General features: G+C 42.0%; 1 pseudogene; it reads left to right on the top strand.

Annotated features, from left to right (window-relative positions):
* The first annotated feature begins 1699 nt into the window (after positions 1-1699).
* Positions 1700-3114, top strand: LOC146809070 (uncharacterized; annotated as a pseudogene).
* The last annotated feature ends 5158 nt before the right edge of the window (positions 3115-8272 follow it).

Here is an 8272-nt window from a genome sequence, read left to right as displayed (position 1 = left end):
GCAAGTACGATTCGTACCGGAACACCATTTCCGTACACCGTAAAAAACACCGACCGGCTAAAATATACCCACAATTCCGATCCGGGACACCGCGTACGCGACATTCACACGGAGTCAGGCAGCGTTTTATGGATTAGCAAGTACGATTCGTACCCACAGCACTTCGGCCGGCAATATTTTTACGGGACCCAAAAAGTGCCGGAAAAGCTAAGTGCGCCGCGATGCACCACAAAAAGGGGGCCCGGTACGCACCGTATCCCCATCCCTACAAGTCCGCACCGTACCCCCAGCCCCCCATGTATGCACCGTACCCCAGCACCCATACATGTACGCACCGTACCCCCACCCCCATATGTACGGTGCATACCCCCGTAGGTACTGTGCGTACCCCCACCCCATAGGTATGGAGCGTACCCCACCCCACCCCGTGTAGGTATGGAGCGTACCCCCACCCCACCCCATGTAGGTACGGTGTGTACCCCCACCCCATAGGTACCGAGCGTACCCCCACCCCACCCCGTAGGTACGGAGCATACCCCCACCCCACCCCGTGTAGGTACGGAGCGTACCCCCACCCCGTGTAGGTACGGTGCGTACCCCCACCCCCGTAGGTACGGAGTGTACCCCCACCCCACCCCGTGTAGGTACGGTGCATACCCCCACCCCCGTAGGTACGGAGCGTACCCCCACCCCACCCCGTGTAGGTATGGTGCGTACCCCCACCCCACCCCGTATAGGTACAGTGCGTACCCCCACCCCCGTATGTACGGTGCCGACCCCCAGCGCGTCCATACACGGGGTGTGGGTACGCTCCGTACCTACGGGGTGGGGTGGGGGTACGGTGCGTACATGGGGGGCTGGGGGTATGGTGCGTACTTGAGGGGTGTTCGGCGCGTATGCAGGCACATGTTTGGACGTCTCAATGGTTGCTATGGGAGTTCGCTCCGTACGGTGTTTTTTCCATACAGTTGTGCATTCGGACGGACGGGACGGATCGCGCTCGGACTTCAGTTTACCGATTCATATGTAAAACTGTCCGGGGACGTGTCAGACACTTTTTCCGACCCGAGGACGTGTCGGGGAATTTTCCCAATGCGAATCGTATGGATTTTTTAACATACGAATCGTACTTGCCAGTTTGTACGGGACTTGTACGATTCGTATGTAAAAAAATCCGGATACGATTCGTACGGGGAATATTTTTAACGGATTGGAATCGGCACCTAAATCCATAGAACACCAGCTTTGCCAGACCTTCAAAAGAAAAGAAAAAGCATCTTCAGAACCACAAAAAATAATTGTAAAGGTAATGTCTTTTGAAAAAGATAGAAAAAATGTAAATAACCAATTTTTTTCCAAAACGACCAACACACCAAATAATCAATAAATATATACCAAAGCTATTTCCTTTTCTCTTCCAGCTTAGAATAATCAACATTGCAAATATCAACTTTAATAACAAATAATTCCAACTTGAAGCAAAGTGAAGCAATCCAAAAGGTATTTTCTACTGAATCAAAATCTTTTTTTTTTTTTATCAAACAGGAAGAATTAAAAAAATTTAAATTGAAACAAGCAAAGCAGTTAATCTTTAATAAATCTTTTTAGAAGAGATTTCTAAAAAGAATCAATAAAAAAAATCTCAAAAATTATATTTAAACTTACATTTTTTACCTATATTTTCTTTTCATTTCAGATAATGTCAACAAAGAAGACAGCAAATTACATTACATCAAGGAAGGGAAACCGCCTCCTAAAGCATGCAGGGTACATTTATTGCAAGGAGCGACTAACAGAACCAAGGTGTCATTGGAGGTGTGTGCAATACTACTCAACCCATTGCACAGGCAGAGCGGTTACTCTGGGTGACTCTGTCTTAAACACCACAGACCATAACCACTCTGCCTCTGCAATGTAGATTGAGGTGAGAGAAACAATTAATGAAATGAAGGAAATTGCAAGCACCTCCAATGACTCCTGTGGTTCCATTTTGAGGGAGGTTGCACAACATGTCCCAACTCATGTTGCCAGCAGTATGCCCATTATACCCAATCTGAGACGATTCATACAACGCCAAAAACAGGCAAGTAACCCACAAAGAGTTACACCACAAACCTTCTCTGACATTCTAATTCCTCCTGAACTCTCACTTTCTGTTTCTAACGAACCTTTTTTACTGCATGACAACAAAAACCCTCTGAAAAGAATCCTTATCTTTAGCACACCCCGTAATCTAGTTAAGCTAGAGAATAGTGATGTTTGGATGATGGATGGCACTTTTAAAAGCACGCCCCATCCTTTCACCCAAATATACACCATTTATGCTAAAATTAACAATACTGTAGTCTCCTTGGTATACACTTTGCTACCTGATAAACAATCCACAACTTACACTGAAGTTTTAACAGTGTTAAAATCAAAAACATCCAACAAAAGTCCTAGGAAAATTATAATGGATTTCAAATTTGCAATGATTAATGTTATTTCCAAAACGTACGTGGGTACCCAAATTCAAGGATGTTTTTTCCACTTTTCACAGGCATTTTGGCGTAAGATACAAAAACATCCTTAGTTGTGGATTACGTATCGGATAGAAAACTTCAATTTGAACTTAAAAAACTAACTGCACTTTGCTTTGTTCCTCCTGATAGTGTAGACGAATACTACACTGCAATTACAGAATCAGACTTTTATACCACAAACGAAGACAAGTTGGCTCCCTTACTAAATTATTTTGAAGACACATGGATTGGGCATCTAAGCAGGTCTGGTCGCAGGAGGAAGCGACGTTTCCATGTGGAGTGGTGGAACTGCTACTCGACCTGCTTAGAAGGAGAAGCAAAGACAAACAATGCCATAGAGGGATGGCACAACTCCTTCAACCATTCAATTGGCAAATCACACCCAAACTTTTATCATTTTTTGGAAACTTTGAGGAAGGAGCAAAGTTACCAAGAAATGAGAATGTCACAAGCATTAACAGGTAGTCTAAACCCACGAATTAGCAAAAAATCAAAGGAAATGTCTGAAAGACTATTGGGAACTTTACAACAGTTTTCGTTGTGTGTGGGTTCAGACTACCTGGATAATGTTGCACACATACTACATTACTAATAAACACTAGACTTTTACTTTCCTGTTTTTCCCTAAATTATCTCTCCTGTTTTAATTTGCATTTTTCTAAACATTATCAAAATTATGAAGTCGGTTCACCTTACCTTTGATGTTTTCTTTTTTATAGTCTTCATCTTTGCAATCCAAAATTTTTTGTCCATGATTGTCTTTTTTCCAAACATAAATCCACTTGCAAAGATCCCATAATTTTTTTATCCCCAAAAAATAAAAAATGCCAATATATTTTTCTTCCAAACATTAAGTCTTCTTCAAAGTACTTTTTCATAAGTACGAAGACTTTTTTAAAAATGTGTATATGTTCGAAAAATAGTAGTAACAACAAAAAATAATTCCAAAGAAATTCCACGAAATGTAAAAAGGTCGATTTCCATGTGCAAATCCATCGGTATATCTTCTCCTGCTCCAGATTGTTTTTAATCCAAAAATTCAAATTTTTTCGAACGTTCTTAAATAAATTTAAAAATTCAAAATCCTTCTGAATCTGCTGTCCAAGTCAATAATATAATAATTCAAAAAAGCATAGATGTAAACCCAAAAAAAATCCACAATGTCCAACTGGAATCCAAAAAAATCCAAACTTCAAAAATCGTTCTTTTTTGTTGCCATCTTTTTTAATTTCCAAACATTTTATCATTTTTTCTTTTCAACAGTTTTTAGAATTATAAAACCTTTCTAGATCCTATTTTATTAAAACAAACAATTTCGGAAGGTAAACACATGACCCGACATGGGCATACTCTAACAACGTACTTCGTGACAAGTTACGATTAAACAAAGTAATATCATTTATTACATGTACAAACCTCCCTCGACTCTCCTTGCAATAATAAACACTCATGTAATTGTATATATGTATTTTAAAGTTTCTTACCTGAGCACAGATCTCCCAAGCTTCTGCTATGTCCTGCGAAGCTACTGAAAATGGCTGCCTTCAAGTTTCACGTTTACGCGTAAACGTCATCTGGAGCAACAAAAACGAAATACGGACTTTTAATTTTTTTTTTGTAATATAATTATTATTATTGTTTAAAATAATTATATGCCTAATATTTATTTTTTACAGTTTGTAAGCTTTTTTATGCTTTAAAATTTACAATTATTTTTTATAATGTATTAATAATAAATTAAATAAACAATGCAGTCTTGCATTTATTTAATCTTTTTTTAACTATTTATTTTTAACAAACTATTATTTTTATAACATTGCAATATCCTGTAAAAAACTTACTTACCGTTTATCTATTCATTCATGCTTGTATTCACTCCTGCGATCCACTTCAAATGAACTTGAATTTCATTGACGCGGCAGTCTCAATGTGAACTAGTGAAATAAAAGAAGGACAATTATTCCCATTCACTTCAATGGCAAAGCGTGGGAATGTTTCTCTAAATTCCTTTTTTAAATTTTTTAAATGAATTCAAAATTTTTAAAATAAATAAAAAACATTGTTTCTATTAATATAATTATTTAAAATATTATAATTTATTTTATAATGCATTGTCTTTTTTTAATTTAAATTATAATTAATATAATTTTTTTGATTAATTTCTAATTTAACTCCAGTAGTGTACATCAGTAGGATCATTTCTGGATTGTGTAGGGGTACTAATTACTATTCTTAGTCCAGGGGGGGGGGGGGTGCATCAGTAGGGTTAGTGCTGGATGGTGTAGGGGTACTAATTACTATTCTTACTCCAGGGTGGGTGCATTAGTAGGTTAAGTGCTGGATAGTGTAGGGGTACTAATTACTATTCTAAATACAGGGGGGTGCATCAGTAGGGTAAGTTCTGGATAGTGTAGGGGTACTAATTACTATTCTTACTCCAGGTGGGGGTGCATCAGTAGGGTAAGTGCTGGATAGTGTAGGGGTACTAATTACTATTCTTACTCCAGGGTGGGTGCATCAGTAGGGTAAGTGCTGGATAGTGTAGGGGTACTAATTACTATTCTTACTCCAGGGTGGGTGCATCAGTAGGGTAAGTGCTGGATAGTGTAGGGGTACTAATTACTATTCTTACTCCAGGGTGGGGGTGCATCAGTAGGGTAAGTGCTGGATAGTGTAGGGGTACTAATTACTATTCTAAATCCAGGGGGGTGCATCAGTAGGGTAAGTGCTGGATAGTGTAGGGGTGCTAATTACTATTCTTACTCCATTGTGGGTGCATCATTAGGGTAAGTGCTGGATAGTGTAGGGGTACTAATTACTATTCTTACTCCTGGGTGGGTGCATCAGTAGGGTAAGTGCTGGATAGTGTAGGGGTACTAATAACTGTTCTTACTCTAGGGTGGGTGCATCAGTAGGGTAAGTGCTGGATAGTGTAGGGGTACTAATTACTATTCTAAATCCAGGGAGGTGCATCAGTAGGGTAAGTGCTGGATAGTGTAGGGGTACTAATTACTATTATTACTCCAGGGGGTGTGCATCAGTAGGGTAAGTGCTGGCTAGTGTAGGGGTACTAATTACTAGTCTTACTCCATTGAGGGTGCATAAGTAGGGTAAGTGCTGGATAGTGTAGGGGTACTAATAACTGTTCTTACTCCAGGGTGGGTGCATCAGTAGGGTAAGTGCTGGATAGTGTAGGGGTACTAATTACTATTCTAAATCCAGGGGGGTGCATCAGCAGGGTAAGTGCTGGATAGTGAAGGGGTACTAATTACTATTCTTACTCCAGGGGGTGTGCATCAGTAGGGTAAGTGCTGGATAGTGTAGGGGTACTAATTACTAGTCTTACTCCATTGAGGGTGCATCATTAGGGTAAGTGCTGGATAGTGTAGGGGTACTAATTACTATTCTAATTCCATGGGGGTGCATCAGTAGGGTAAGTGCTGGATAGTGTAGGGGTACTAATTACTATTCTTACTCCAGGTGGGGGTGCATCAGTAGGGTAAGTGCTGGATAGTGTAGGGGTACTAATTACTATTCTTATTCCAAGGGGGGTGCTTCAGTAGGGCAAGTGCTGAATAGTGTAGGGGTACTAATTACTATTCTTACTCCAGGGTGGGTGCATCAGTATTGTAAGTGCTGGATAGTGTAGGGGTACTAATTACTATTCTTACTCCAGGTGGGGGTGCATCAGTAGGGTATGTGCTGGGTAGAGATGGGGTACTAATTACTATTCTTACTCCGGGGGGGTGCTTCAGTAGGGTAAGGGCTGGATAGTGTAGGGGTAATAATTACTATTCTTACTCCAGGGGGTGTGCATCAGTAGGGTAAGTGCTGGATAGTGTAGGGGTACTAATTACTATTGTTACTCCAGGGTGGGTGCTTCAGTAGGGTAAGTAAATATTTTTAAAATTAAAAACTTACAGGGTAAGGGCTGGATAAAAAATATTTTTAAAATTAAAAACTTACTCATACTTACGTTGTATTGGCATGCGTTGTAATAGCATGTGTTGTAATAGCATGCGTTGAAATAGATCTTGCGTTGTAAAAGTTGCGTTGAAATGGTAGTGCGTTGTTATGCCTGCGTTGTGATGGCTGTTTCCCGGAAGAAAGAGCCATAAAAGGAAAGCAAAACTAGGCAACCACAATGTTCAGCATTTCTGACATTCAGTAATGCCTGTGACAACTCGTAAGAAGCACTTTGAACTCTCCCCCCGAGAAAAGTTTAAAAAGAGTGGGCAAATGGTGTATTTTCAACAAATGTGAGAAAGCAGGAAGGTTAATAAAGCAATTCTAGGTCAATTTCGTGCATTTATCATACTTTCACGGTGGAATGTTAACTACTCAAAAATAAAACAAATTGTGCACAAAAAAAACTGGTGCTTAAATGTACATGCTGAGGAACAGCATTGCACATTTAAACCAGGGATATATGGGCCATCTTAGCCAGTGAAATATCTTGTAAAACCAGTTTTATTAAAAAAACATGAAATGCGTAATTCGTAAATATGGACTGTGTCTCAAATGATTTTAGATTTATAAAAAAAAATTCCGAGAGCAAAGCTCATCATGCTGTTTGTTTTTGTGACTTTACTTGAGAAAGCATATTCATTTTCACTACTTGTACTGAGGCTCAAGACACCCTTGCCATACTACTGATTTCAAACAATACTTCCCGGGTTTAGCATAATATTCAATACAGATATTAACTACATGAGCGTCATTAGGCCATATTAAACACAAGTGCCTTTCAAACAGAAAACGAGTCGGCAGTGCTCCCATTTGATACAACACACAGCATACAACACACAGTTGTCAGTGGTTGTCTCAATAAGATTAGTTCATCTCTGGCTATTTTTCCCTTTTTCCCCAGTGACGCTTTGTTGAGGAGAAAACATCTCCGCTCCAATTTAAACCTGCGGCATGTGAATTTAATGAAACACATAATACATTGTTTGCTTTCTTGTGCTTAACAGTATCTTGCAGTCTGGCTGCCCGGTAGAATCATTTCTTTAAAACAAATAATACGTCGAGTGTACGGTGTGGAACACCGTTATCATATATGGAGAGCTGCCACAAACATTATCACCACAAGTCACCATGTGAGGCAAGACAGAGGGGGCGTGGCTTGGACGCTACCGAGCATGGACGCGTGAGCGGTGAGCTCCGCGTCGGCCTCGGACTTTATCCTGTAAAGAATCCTCTCTGGCGGTGTCGGCGGCTCCGAGGCGGCCTCCCCATGCTTAGGAGGTGCCTGCCTTCGAGTTGAGCTGCGCGTCGCGACCTGGGAGGTTGTGTTGGTCTCCGTCGCTTGGTGATTCCTCTGATGTGACCCGGCCATTTTGTTGCGGCCTGACGAGGGCTTGTCATTCCCGGCCTTGTGTAGCTTGGGGCGCACCGGAAGGGGGCGGCGCCCAGGCCGGAGCGGAGCGCTGGCGTTGCGGTGCCCCGCCGAACTGGCAGAGGGACGGAAGGAGTACTGGGAGCCCGGGCAGGATCGCGGATGAACAGCTGGCGGCCCCAGCAGCACATATGGTGATCGGGAGGGCCCCGAGGCGGCCGGAGCATCGTGAGTAGAGGCCGCTGGGCTGGGCCTGGCAGGGTTCGGCTGCGAGGAGGAATTTGGAGCTGCTGCATGGGCACCGGCGGGGAACGGCACGGGCTTGACGGGGACCCCGAGGTGCTGGAAGACGCCCCCCCCGCGCTGTGGCTCTCCGGCTCGGGGCTGCAGGGCACTGATCCACGGGCGGACT

Source organism: Triturus cristatus, chromosome 7, assembly GCF_964204655.1.
Source record: "Triturus cristatus chromosome 7, aTriCri1.1, whole genome shotgun sequence".
NCBI lineage: Eukaryota > Metazoa > Chordata > Amphibia > Caudata > Salamandridae > Triturus > Triturus cristatus.
The sequence above is the reverse complement of the archived record's forward strand: the minus strand, read 5'-3'. Positions and strand labels throughout refer to the sequence as shown.